This window comes from Triturus cristatus, chromosome 7 (genome assembly GCF_964204655.1).
Source record: "Triturus cristatus chromosome 7, aTriCri1.1, whole genome shotgun sequence".
Classification (NCBI taxonomy): domain Eukaryota; kingdom Metazoa; phylum Chordata; class Amphibia; order Caudata; family Salamandridae; genus Triturus; species Triturus cristatus.
Genome location: NC_140590.1, coordinates 766,508,532 through 766,522,579, shown reverse-complemented (window position 1 = coordinate 766,522,579; position 14,048 = coordinate 766,508,532).

Below are 14,048 nucleotides of genomic sequence, written 5' to 3'. Positions count from 1 at the left end.
GATTCAGGTTTTATCTGAGTCATAAAGTATTCTATGATAAATATATTTATATAACCTTTAAGTATTCATTCCATAATTGTTATGTTCCTAATTTTATACTTAGTGACGTTTTGCATCTTCATACCAAAATAGTTTTTGCTTGACCATATTAATCAGTAGTGATATCCATTTATTGGTGGACTAAACTTTTTAAAGAATAAAACCGTACTACATAATCACGTAGTTCCATTGCTAAGAATAAATATTAAAACATAAATTCCATTTTAAAAGCTATAATACATAAGATATTTTATAAATGGATCAATACTGTAGTTGCATTTGGGGCTTATGATATAGCCAAATTTATCTTTAGAGAAGTGACAATGAAACAGACAAATTTCAAAATTAACATAGAAACATTTTTTCTTGTTCTCATTCATTAACAAGATAACACAGAAAGAGATATTTTTCTATATTAAAGAATAAATGTCTACTTGTATACGTCATCGTGACACCAATTAAGAGTCTTCGCTCCATATATAATTAAAATACAGGTGCTATGTAAATGTTCGCCTATGTGGGCCTCATAACACCAATTAGGAGTCTTTGCTCCATATGAGATCATATTTACATGTACTAAACGATCTCATCATCTTTTCACATATATTCGGAAATGAACTATGGCCGCGTGTAACGGAGAATCGCAAGAGCACAACCGATCATGAAGATCGTGCCTCTTGCTTGTATTTACACCCCACCCAACCCGTGTAGGTGTAAAATACTCGCGGAGTTAGTTGCGTCTATTTAGAATCGAAATAAAGCGCGTGCATCTGTTTAAACGAGTGCGCTAGTTAAACTGTGAAAAGTCCTCCTCATTTGAATCTGCAACTATACCATGCCCATATTGCATTTCAGTTATACAGGGGTTTTCTATCTAATCAACTTACTTGTGACGGTCTGGTAACCACCAACTCAGGTCATGATTTCAGCGAAGCCGTGTGCGTATTGACCTCGGCTTTTTAAATCCGGCGCCCGATGATACCAGTGTCACGTGCCCTGTATGTCATTTGGAGTGTTTGTCAAAAGTGTTGGTGCAACACTATCGGCCATCTTGGAATGGTGTAAAGATCACATATGTTGTAAACATCATCGCATAAATCAAAAGGTGAAAGCTAATTAAAATATTCTGGGCAATATTCAAAATATAAAAGTTTACTTTTTAAAGTTAGTTGTTTAGTTTCTTTCATTCCGTTTTATAACAATTTAAATCCAGCGCCTAGTATTATTCATGTCACGTGCTCTACATGGCACCTGGTGCGTTTTGACAAAGGTGTCGAAACTACTAGCGCGGCCATCTTAGAGTGGTAAAATAGTCTAATGTGTTTAAAGCATATATCTTAGTAAACAGTTGAAGGCCAGCCAACTTATTAGGAACGACATTCCAAATATATAATGACAAATTATATGAGTTTAATAACTCACGAATAAATATATTGTTGGCATCAGTGAATACAACGCCATGAATATTGAAGCCATAGCAAATCCGTTTGAAACAGTATATGATTTATTCATTACTTTAAAATATCTATTTATGTTTATTAGTGATTAGTGTGCATAAGTTAGGATATGGGCAAGGTTTTGACAGAATTGGTGTACACGTCAGATATCTTTAGAAAGTCAGTGTGTCAATATATCGGTAAAGGGTGTTTAGAACAGTATTATACTAATTCGTTGTCATAACATGTCTTTATATAATAGTTAATGATTCATATTCATATACTCAATTGAACACAAAATTCAAAGAGATTAAATGAGGTGGATAATCGGTGTGCTGTTACAGACATTTATAGACAGATCAAGTTAAGTAAATGTATGGCGCGACATAATCATAACATATGTGGATCACTCCCTTCCCCAGTTAGATCATAGGAAGTGATGCATCTCATCATAGATATTAAGACCAAACTGCACAGTTCTAAGACGACATATCCATGACGCCACTCGTTGTCGCAAGATCAATTGTCTATCGCCTCCACGTTCTGGCATCTTAACATGATCGATGCCAATGAATTTGAAGTTTTTGTCGTTGGGGTGTTCACATTGAACATGTATGGAAACTGGATATTTGTCATTGCCATTTTTTATAGCTCTTGCATGTTCTTGTATACGCAGTTTCAAACTGCGTATACTACTCCCAATGTATTTTTGGGACCAGGACAACTTACACTTTGTTACAATGGATGTAGAGAGCCTCTACACCTGCATTCATATTAGGGAAGGAATGAGAGCTCTTAAACACTTTCTCTTCAGGAGAGGCGCACAACATCTAGAACACACAGACATGCTCTTGGACATGGCGGAGATGATTTTAACACACAATGCTTTTCTACACAATGGAGAATGGTTCTTACAGCGACGTGGGACTGCGATGGGCTCCAGATTTGCTCCTTCCTATGCCAACCTCTTTATGGGGCTGTACGAGGTGGAGCATGTCTGGGGCCCGGGCGCCCAAACCTGGGTCAACAATGTAATCTTTTATGCTCGCTATATCGATGATATCATCATGATATGGCATGGCACAATTGAACAGCTAGAGGGGTATCACATTTACCTTAATGCAAACAGCTTTAATGTAAAGCTTACTATCCAGCACTCTGAAACAAACATAGAGTTTCTAGACTTAAAGCTATTTGTCATGGATGGAAATATACACAGTGACATATATAGGAAGAGAACTGCCTGTAACAGCTACTTGCACGCTACTAGCGCGCATCCACGATCCACCATAGAAGCCATTCCCTATGGTGAAATGGTTCGCGCAAGACGCAATTGCAGTCTGGAAACTGACTTTAGAAGTAACATCAATAAAATCAAGAGTAGATTTAGACAGAGAGGTTATAACCAGGCACGTTTAAATAAGGCTGAAAAGAGGGCTATGACCCTTAAAAGGAAAGAGCTATTGGTTGCGAAAGGCACAAACGAACCAACTAAAGAGAGAAATGAATCTGGGATACTTTTCATTACAGAATACAATGCTCAGAGTCATCTTGTATATAATATCTTAAAGAAAAATTGGCACCTTCTCTCTAAAGATGATCAGATAAGCACAATAATGTCCAAGCGACCGAGAGTTGTCTATCGTAGAGGCAAAACCCTAAAAGAAGTCCTGAGTCCAAGCTACATCAGGGACTCACAGACACCTATACACACATGGTTACCAGACAAACCTCTGGGTTTCCACATCTGTGGTAATTGCTGCATATGCCAGTTTGGCATTAATAGGAATAAGAAATTCAGCAACAATTCACGAGAATACACAATAAATTGCTTTATCAACTGCAATACTGATTTCACGGTATATATGATTATATGTGCCTGCCAGAAAAAATACATTGGGTGTAGTATACGCAGTTTGAAACTGCGTATACAAGAACATGCAAGAGCTATAAAAAATGGCAATGACAAATATCCAGTTTCCATACATGTTCAATGTGAACACCCCAACGACAAAAACTTCAAATTCATTGGCATCGATCATGTTAAGATGCCAGAACGTGGAGGCGATAGACAATTGATCTTGCGACAACGAGTGGCGTCATGGATATGTCGTCTTAGAACTGTGCAGTTTGGTCTTAATATCTATGATGAGATGCATCACTTCCTATGATCTAACTGGGGAAGGGAGTGATCCACATATGTTATGATTATGTCGCGCCATACATTTACTTAACTTGATCTGTCTATAAATGTCTGTAACAGCACACCGATTATCCACCTCATTTAATCTCTTTGAATTTTGTGTTCAATTGAGTATATGAATATGAATCATTAACTATTATATAAAGACATGTTATGACAATGAATTAGTATAATACTGTTCTAAACACCCTTTACCGATATATTGACACACTGACTTTCTAAAGATATCTGACGTGTACACCAATTCTGTCAAAACCTTGCCCATATCCTAACTTATGCACACTAATCACTAATAAACATAAATAGATATTTTAAAGTAATGAATAAATCATATACTGTTTCAAACGGATTTGCTATGGCTTCAATATTCATGGCGTTGTATTCACTGATGCCAACAATATATTTATTCGTGAGTTATTAAACTCATATAATTTGTCATTATATATTTGGAATGTCGTTCCTAATAAGTTGGCTGGCCTTCAACTGTTTACTAAGATATATGCTTTAAACACATTAGACTATTTTACCACTCTAAGATGGCCGCGCTAGTAGTTTCGACACCTTTGTCAAAACGCACCAGGTGCCATGTAGAGCACGTGACATGAATAATACTAGGCGCTGGATTTAAATTGTTATAAAACGGAATGAAAGAAACTAAACAACTAACTTTAAAAAGTAAACTTTTATATTTTGAATATTGCCCAGAATATTTTAATTAGCTTTCACCTTTTGATTTATGCGATGATGTTTACAACATATGTGATCTTTACACCATTCCAAGATGGCCGATAGTGTTGCACCAACACTTTTGACAAACACTCCAAATGACATACAGGGCATGTGACACTGGTATCATCGGGCGCCGGATTTAAAAAGCCGAGGTCAATACGCACACGGCTTCGCTGAAATCATGACCTGAGTTGGTGGTTACCAGACCGTCACAAGTAAGTTGATTAGATAGAAAACCCCTGTATAACTGAAATGCAATATGGGCATGGTATAGTTGCAGATTCAAATGAGGAGGACTTTTCACAGTTTAACTAGCGCACTCGTTTAAACAGATGCACGCGCTTTATTTCGATTCTAAATAGACGCAACTAACTCCGCGAGTATTTTACACCTACACGGGTTGGGTGGGGTGTAAATACAAGCAAGAGGCACGATCTTCATGATCGGTTGTGCTCTTGCGATTCTCCGTTACACGCGGCCATAGTTCATTTCCGAATATATGTGAAAAGATGATGAGATCGTTTAGTACATGTAAATATGATCTCATATGGAGCAAAGACTCCTAATTGGTGTTATGAGGCCCACATAGGCGAACATTTACATAGCACCTGTATTTTAATTATATATGGAGCGAAGACTCTTAATTGGTGTCACGATGACGTATACAAGTAGACATTTATTCTTTAATATAGAAAAATATCTCTTTCTGTGTTATCTTGTTAATGAATGAGAACAAGAAAAAATGTTTCTATGTTAATTTTGAAATTTGTCTGTTTCATTGTCACTTCTCTAAAGATAAATTTGGCTATATCATAAGCCCCAAATGCAACTACAGTATTGATCCATTTATAAAATATCTTATGTATTATAGCTTTTAAAATGGAATTTATGTTTTAATATTTATTCTTAGCAATGGAACTACGTGATTATGTAGTACGGTTTTATTCTTTAAAAAGTTTAGTCCACCAATAAATGGATATCACTACTGATTAATATGGTCAAGCAAAAACTATTTTGGTATGAAGATGCAAAACGTCACTAAGTATAAAATTAGGAACATAACAATTATGGAATGAATACTTAAAGGTTATATAAATATATTTATCATAGAATACTTTATGACTCAGATAAAACCTGAATCGTGGAAACCATATCCAAAAGAACGGCAAGACAGAAAAGATTCATACTTACCATATCATTGAGGTATGCAAATTAGATATGACTTGAAAGGATGACATGTAATAGCGATGTTAATGTCTATTTCTGACCTGTATTAAGACTACCTTATATAATGTGAAGTTATTCAGAAGTTAAATGCACATACAATGTACTCAGATTTATCGAATTGCATATCATAGAGTCAGCTCGCACTGCATGATTTCAGCGGCATATGACATAATTTGAGCATAGGATAGTGGCAATGAGGATGTGACATTGGATGATAACAACATTATGTACTTTTTAATGAAGCAAGATGTACCCAAAAAGTCTTGACCAAACATGTGTTTTGTAAGCAAGTATGATATCACGTATTTGTGAGTTAAGGCACTTATGAAGTCATCAATGTAGAGAATAGTTATCACTGAAAAATAGTAACATTGATGTTTTCTCTTGCCCTCCATAGGCTAGGCCCTCCATCTGTGCATGTAAAATGCTTTGTGAATGATATGGTCAATATAGAACTATACAGAAATGTTATGTTTTTGTTTTGTGAAGGAATCAAAAAATTATTTTCAAACCATGCTTAGAGATGCTAGCATTGAATCCTAAAATTCTTTCGTGTATGCTCTTTTGATAGCCCTGAAGAAGTCTCATGGGAGACGAAACGCGTTGGCTATGGCTATGAAAATATGAAATGTGACATGGAAGAAATCTTCACTCAAAATCAATAACGAAGAAGAAAAATATTTACATGTTATATGTGTCGTATGCTTTATCAGAAGTTTACTTGTTACCTGGAAAAGATACAAAAGTGTATAGGTACTTGGAGACCTTACGAAAGTACATAGTGCTGAACCTCCCGTGTATCCACTAATGGTGATAATGCATCATTGAATCCGCAGGTGCAGAAAGAGGTGAGTGGTCAACCGCAGCGACAGCAGCAGGTTGTTACCCAACAGAATCAGGTGCCAAAACTGCCTATTCCACAGACCGTAAATTCACAGAAATACAGTAATGAGACAGGATCATACAACTAAGCTGTCGCGCGCTAGCGCTGTTTCGCAGTAATGGCTACAACGCGATGAGAGTGAGTCAGAAGAAGGTTATTGACGGTGACGAAGGGAGGAAGAAGAGTGCGTACTTGGCGCAACTGTAGAAGTAGACCAGACAGGCCCTTTTGTGGACGGAAAGGTAAATGATGAAACTATTACTTTCCTGGTAGATACTGGTGCTACTCGATGAACTGTTAGGTCAGCTGATGTTAAGAATCTTCCTCTCTCGGATGAAACAATCCAAGTGGTTGGAGTATCCAACAGACAGATCAAAACGTTTCTCACAGAACCAGTAAAGGTCAATATTGGGAAATTTTCAGAAATGCACCGCTTTGTCATGTGCGATTCAAGTCCTGTAAACCTATTAGAAAGAGGCCTATTGTGCAAAATGAATTGCACCATATTTTGTACCCCTGACGGTATAGCATTTGAGACCCCTGATGAAGACGTGGTGTATAAAATGACTATGGCTAATATGGAAACTGAGATTACTAAAGCCTATGCTGTATTCAACCCTGACGAATTACCAAAAGAATTGAAACAAACAGTGAAAGCAGAAGTTTGGGATTTCACAGGAGAAGATGTAGGATTGATGAGAAATGTGGATCCCGTAAAAGTAACAGTGAAGGAAGGAATAAGCTACCCAAATGTTCCTCAATATAGATTGACACCTGAGATAATTGAAGGAGTTACCCCTATAATTGAGAAGATGATTAAACAAGGAATTTTGAGAGAAATAATGAGTAGTCCATGTAATTCACCAATTATGGGACTGAAAAAGCCTAATGGAAAGTTCAGGATAGTGCAGGATTTGAGAAAGATAAACAAGATTGTTGTGTCGTGCTGTCCTATTGTACCAAATCCATCTGTGATTTTGTATCAGATTCCTCATGATGCAGAATGGCACACAGTAATTGACTTATGTCACGGTTTCTTTTCCATCCCGTTGCACCATTATAGCCAGCAAATGTTTGCGTTCCGTTTTGGCAAACGTATTTTGGCTTGGTGCCGAATCCCACAGGGGTATACCGAAAGCCCCTCCATATTTAATCAGATATTGAAAAAGTCTTTAGAAGATTTAGAAATGCCAGAGAATTCAGTGTTAGTTCAATATATCGACGACCTGCTTGTGGCATCGAAAACTCGAGAAGCCTGTGTAATGGACACCATAGCATTGTTAAATCATTTGGCAGATGGAGGACTTAAGGTATCCCCATCGAAATTGCAATTTTGTCAGAAAGAAGTACAATATTTAGGTCACAAAATTGAAAAAGGACTGAGAAAGATAACAACAGACAGAATTAGGATAATAAAAGAAATGAGAGCTCCAATGACGCAAAGAGAAGTGAGAATGTTTCTTGGAATGGTTGGATATTGTCGTCAGTGGATAAGTAACTTTTCCCTGATCGCAAAACCTTTGGTACGCCTGACGAGAAGTGATGTGAGAGATCCCATTGACTTAAGTAGGGTAGAACTAGCAGCATTTAAGAAATTGAGAGACAGTTTGTGTGAAGCACCAGCATTAGGAATGCCTGACTATGAAAAGGAGTTCAAGCTGTACTGCAGTGAGAGGAATGGATGTGCACTCTCTGTATTAATACAGAAACATGGAAAATTGAGAAGATCAATTGCATATTTTTCAGCTATGCTAGACCCTGTAGCTGTAGCGTTGCCAGGTTGTTTGAAAGCAGTAGCTGCTACTTGTAAGAGTCTGGAACAGAGTGAGGGAATTGTGATGGGATATCATGTGCGAGTGTTTGTACCTCATGATGTGGCTATCCTTTTAACAAGGAGTCGCACTCAATTCATGACACATAGTCGGCTGACTAAGTATGAGAAGGTCAAATTAGGTGCAATGAATGTGAGCCTTATGAGATGCCTGAATGTGAATCTTTCTACACTATTGCCTGATGCTGAGAATGTTGAAGTCAGGGACGAAGTGGATCATGATTGTTTGGATGTACTGGATTTCTGTACCAAACCACGTCCCGATATAAAAGATGTACCTTTGTCTGAGATTGACTTTGTGATGTTTGTGGACGGACCATGTTTGAGAACAGAGGAAGGAAATCTGAGTGCAGTATATGCAGTATGCACAGTTGCAGCAATACTGGAAGCATCTTATCTGAAGGGAGTAAAATCAGCCCAGGTTGCTGAACTGATAGCCTTAACTAGAGCATGCAAGATTGGAAAGAATGTGAGAGTGACTGTGATAACTGATACTCAGTATGGTTTTGGTGTTGTGCATGATTTTGGCCAGATTTGGCTGCAGAGAGGATTTCTGACTTCAAGTGGAACTCCTATAAAGAATGCTGAAGTGGTTGGGAAGTTGCTTGAGGTGATACAGCTGCCTAAGCAATTGGCTGTTGTGAAGTGTGCTGCTCATGTGCAAACCGCCGATTATATCGCGGTTGGAAATAGATATGCCAATGATATGGCCCAATATTGTGCTCGAAATCAGAACTCAGTCAACAGTTCTTGCACCCTACTGTTTACTAACATTATGGGTACTTGGGAAGAAGTGAGGCAATTGCAGGAAGAAGCAGGAGATGAGGAAATGAGACAGTGGGTAAAAGCAGGATGTGCACCAAGGGAATCAGATCATGTGTGGGTTTATCGAGATGGAAGACCAGTCATGCCTGATAGCATGGTGTCTGCCATGGCACGGATGTATCATAGACAGGGACACATAGGGAGGGACGCGATGATTCGGTTCTTCAAGCAAACGTGGTACAATGCAAAATTTAGACTTGTAGCTGAGAGCCTTTGTCAAAGATGCCTTATATGTCAGCAGTTCAATCCTGGAACAAAGACAGTGGTAAGCCTAGGAACGATAGGTCGAGAAGGAGGGCCTTTCACCAGAATGCAGATTGATTTCATTGAGATGCTGCCCTGTAACAGGTTGAGGTATGTTCTAGCGATGGTCTGCTTGTTTTCTAGGTGGGTAGAAGCATATCCCACAAGAAGGAGTGATGGAATTACTGTAGCAAAACTGATTTTGAGGGAATGCATCCCTAGATTCGGGTTCCCAGTTACAATTGAATCAGATAGAGGAAAGCATTTCCATAATGAGATCATGAAATTGATTTGTGAAGCATTGAATGTACAACAGAAACTACATTGTGCCTATCGCCCAGAGGCTTCTGGTATGGTGGAACAAATGAATGGCACCATTAAAAACCGATTGGGAAAAATGTGTTTAGCCACAGGTTTGAAATGGCCTGATATCTTGCCTTTAGTACTCATGACTATTAGATCTATTCCAGATAGGAACACAGGTTTGAGTCCACATGAAATTATCACGGGAAGAGCAATGCGCCATGTATTCATACCAGTCAACAAGCTGTTGCCTATATCTGATGACTTGGTGTTGGATTACTGTAAGGGGCTGGCTGACGCAGTTCATTCTGTGTTTCATCAGGTTGGAGCGGATGCCACCACCCTTGAAAAGAAGCAAGCTCATGATCTGAGCCCAGGAGACAGGGTGAGAATTAAAGTAAACAGAAGAAGGAACTGTCTCGTACCACGTTGGGGAAAACCACAACAAGTGATTTATACTACAACAACAGCTGTGAAGTGTGCTGGGATCAAGAACTGGATCCATGCTAGTCACACATTAAGAATCCCAAATCCAGTGGATAACAAAGAACAATAATATTATGAAGAATCAGAAAGTAGTTCTGAATCAAATGCTGAAGAAGTAAGAACAAGAGAAAATCCTGCAAGGGTGGAGACTGAGCCAAATTTGACATTTGCCCCGGAGAATATTCCCCTGAGAAGGAGATTGCAGATGTATGATACCAGCTCAGACTCAGAGACTGAACAAATACCTGTATGCTCCGGAAAAGAGAAAAGCAGTGAAGGGACAATCAAAGAAGTTATTGATAAGGAAATTCCTGATGAAAAACTGAGAGAGATTCCACCTGAAATAACAAAAGTAGATGAACAGGTGCCAGATGTAGGAGAGTAGGGTCTGCTTTCTATGTTCACCCCCACTTTTTGCTTTTGCTTCACTGGTTTTCGACTTAGATGTGGCTGTGGGCCTGCCAATCAGACCCACAGCCCAGCTGTTCTCTCTCTAAGTTTATACTATGTACTTTAGGTGCATAACCCAATTGGTAAGGATCACCTTATTGGCCCCTGATAGTGTACCTTAGGTACCCAGGGCATAGGTGTACCCTAGGCCTACCAGGGGCTGCAGCATGTATTGTGCCACCCCTGGCCTGGCCTTCCATTATGACACAACTGGCTGATCACTCAGCTGGGGCAAGGTCGTGTAGTCACCCCTTGCTTAGGTGTAGTATTCCTATACCTACCTTATATATAGACACATGTGTACCTATCAGCCACTCCTATGGCAGGCCTTAACAATCCTGGAGGCAGAGTGCTTGGTAACATGTGAGATGGTGCTCTAGCATGAGCTGAGCCTGTCTGCAGCTTTCGGAACCATGTCCTTATAGCTTTTCTATGATATAGCCTACCATATACTCCTAAAGTACCTTATAATCTTAAACGGTTATGGTAACTATGGTTTGGCTTTATCAAAACATGTCGTGTAAGGTGTCTAACACTTTGGAATAATACCCCCATACCATTTCTGGCAATGAGGATATTATTCCTCCCTTCTAGAGGGAGAAGACATGTTGAAACCTACTTACCCGGTTAAAGTTAACCAGAGCCCCAGCATCACAAAATGGATGCTGCTGCCACAGACACAAGTCTGACCTCCTGCTGCTGGGAGTCCTTCCAGCGAGGGAGGCTTGGACAATAGGTTTCCTGCCTTGGGAGGTGCGAGCACCACCCCAGACAGGACTTAGTGTATTGGGGCAGGGAGGGATGAAAGAAACTAGACACTGCCTGGGGCACACAAGGTGTCCCATGCATAGTCCAGTTCAAACCGGCGCTGGGGCACTCCAGCCCCAGCTCTGGCGCGAAACTGGACAAAGGAAAGGGGGTGTAACCACTCCCCTTCCTGGTCCCACCCATAGGAGGGACCTTGCAGGTAGCCCAGCCCACTAGCCCAGTATATCAGTAGGTAGCTGAGCCCTGCTAAATTAGATTAACCTGAATCTGCAACTTGAACAGAAACTCTGGACCTTCGACATTCGACCTCAGGAAGAAGACTGAAGAAATCTCCCTTGTGGCCAAGGAGTGACCACCCTGGGCAACCAGGCACCATCCAGCGACCGCTGCTTGCTTTGCGACTGATCCTACAAGGGACGACTGCAGAGACTGACCAGCGCCGAGACTTCCAGATACCTCTGACCCAGTTCCACATCTGCAGCGAAGCTGAGACCTGTGGAGGCGACGAGGGACGTGGGCCCGGCGACTTGGGAAAAGTGGCTAGTAACTGACTAGTGCGACTTCTGAGGCTTCCTCGAGGCTGTGCTTGGGGAATTGAGAAGCCCCAATCCCGAGCACCAGCTGCAAAGAAGATCAGCTCCCCACACTTCACGTGTTCTGCGTGGGGCCCTTCTGCACCTGAGTTGCTAGACGTGTTGTCCGGTTGCTGGCCCGTTGGCTAGTAGCCTCTGCGACGACGAACCTTTGTTTTCATCTTGCTGGTCCGGCTCCTCCAGACTGGCACCCGCTCCTCTGTGAAAGAGAAGCACCCCAGACCTTGCTGGTCTGCACCAGAAGCAAGTCCTCCATCCTGCGTGGGTTCCGCTTGCCAAGGCTTGTTGGGTCCTAGCTCGACTTCGACGCCGCCGACAGCAAGAGCCTTTGTGGGTCAGCTCGTCTCCTGGTCCTGGTCGTCTTCGACGCCTCCTGGTACCCGTGGCTGCTGCGACAAGCTTCACCTCTTCACCTGCATCTGCACGACATCGCCTGGTTCCTTCCTGGTTTCTTCCCGGCTCCTGGCTGGTGACCTAGACTCTGTCCCTTCTGCTTGCAGGTATCCTTCCTTCCTGATTCCATCCTCGGGATCCACCGGACACTCTTCACTGACTGCCTGTCAGCAACTTTCCTTCACTTTGAAAACTGACGGAGCAACTTTCCTTCAGCCATCCATAGAAGTCAACGACGAAACCCGACGCAAGTTCACACCTATGCACCCGCAGCCCGTGGGCTAGGTAACTTGAGTACTCCGGAGCTCACAAGGGTATTGACTATCCTAGGGTCTAGTTTCCGAGTCTCGACTTTCTAGCTATTCCAGAAGTGTCCTAAAACTGTTAAACTCTAATAACTACTATTTCTATCGACTTTTACGCATTACGCGTGAGTGTTTCCACTCTGCACCTGAATCCCATGGGCCTCCCACTTCCTAACCTTTGGTAGTATAGTTGAGCCCCAGCGATTCCCTAGGCCTAGGCCTATCCTGTGTTCGTGACAGTGGTTCTTATACCACTTACTTAGTATATGGTTTGCGTGGCCCCTAGGGCCTAACTGTATTACTTACCTGTGTGACTTGATGTATGCTTAAATAAGACTGTGTTGTACTTACCTCGAATCTCATAAAGAGTGCTGAGGGTTTGACTAGAATAAATACATTCTATTTTTAAATATATCTGTTGTGGTGTCCTTTCATTTGGTATTCAAGGGATTACAAATGGTATAACAGCTGGCTTCACATGCCATACAGAGTTTAGCCTAAGACTGCTCTCCATGCTACCACTAGGATAGCTGGTCTATAAGGTTGACTTTACAACCAATCACCATAAGGGTTGTTTGGACTGATACAAGGTGTACACTAGAATTAGTGACATCATATATCAGGCCAACTTCTCACATTGGTGGCAGCTGTGGGATCTGGGCTTGCTGTTGTTAATACCATTGTAATCTTGAGATACTAAATTGAAAGATCACACAGATATTGTTAGGTACATATAACATAGATTATAAATACTTAAGTCCTACTGGACTTAGTTGTTGTAGGTTGAAGGGCCTAGCACACCCTGACTACAACTACTAGAGAGGTTTAGTAGATACAACTAGTGTAGGTAGGTGCACACACCACACCCTCACTAGATCATGTCTCTGAGAGGAGATCAAGATGATACTCTCTCAGGGGAGGGTCTTCCTAGAAAGATACCCTCCAGATATGACACCCTAACTTTTCATGAGATGAGACAATTGTGTACCTCCAGAAAGTTAAAACAGGGTGCAAACCCTACCCTCATCTATCTAGTGGAGCTCCTAGAAGAATATGATATTCAGAAAGCCTCCCAAGATGGTACCTTAAGTACCAATGAGGGCCTACCCTCTACAGGAGATTCCCCTCACCATACTGATACAGATGAGTCGGAGGAGACTTCAGAAGAAGAGGTAGAAAGCCAGGTTAAAGTAGGAAGACTTAGCCAGGCTAACTTAAGCCTACATGGGAGTCTGAATGGGGTCCCCCCATTCAGACCCTCAGGTGGACTTAAGCAGAGAAGCAGGAGAGAAAGATCCCCTTCAAGGGAATCAATCCACTCCCATGTCTCTAAT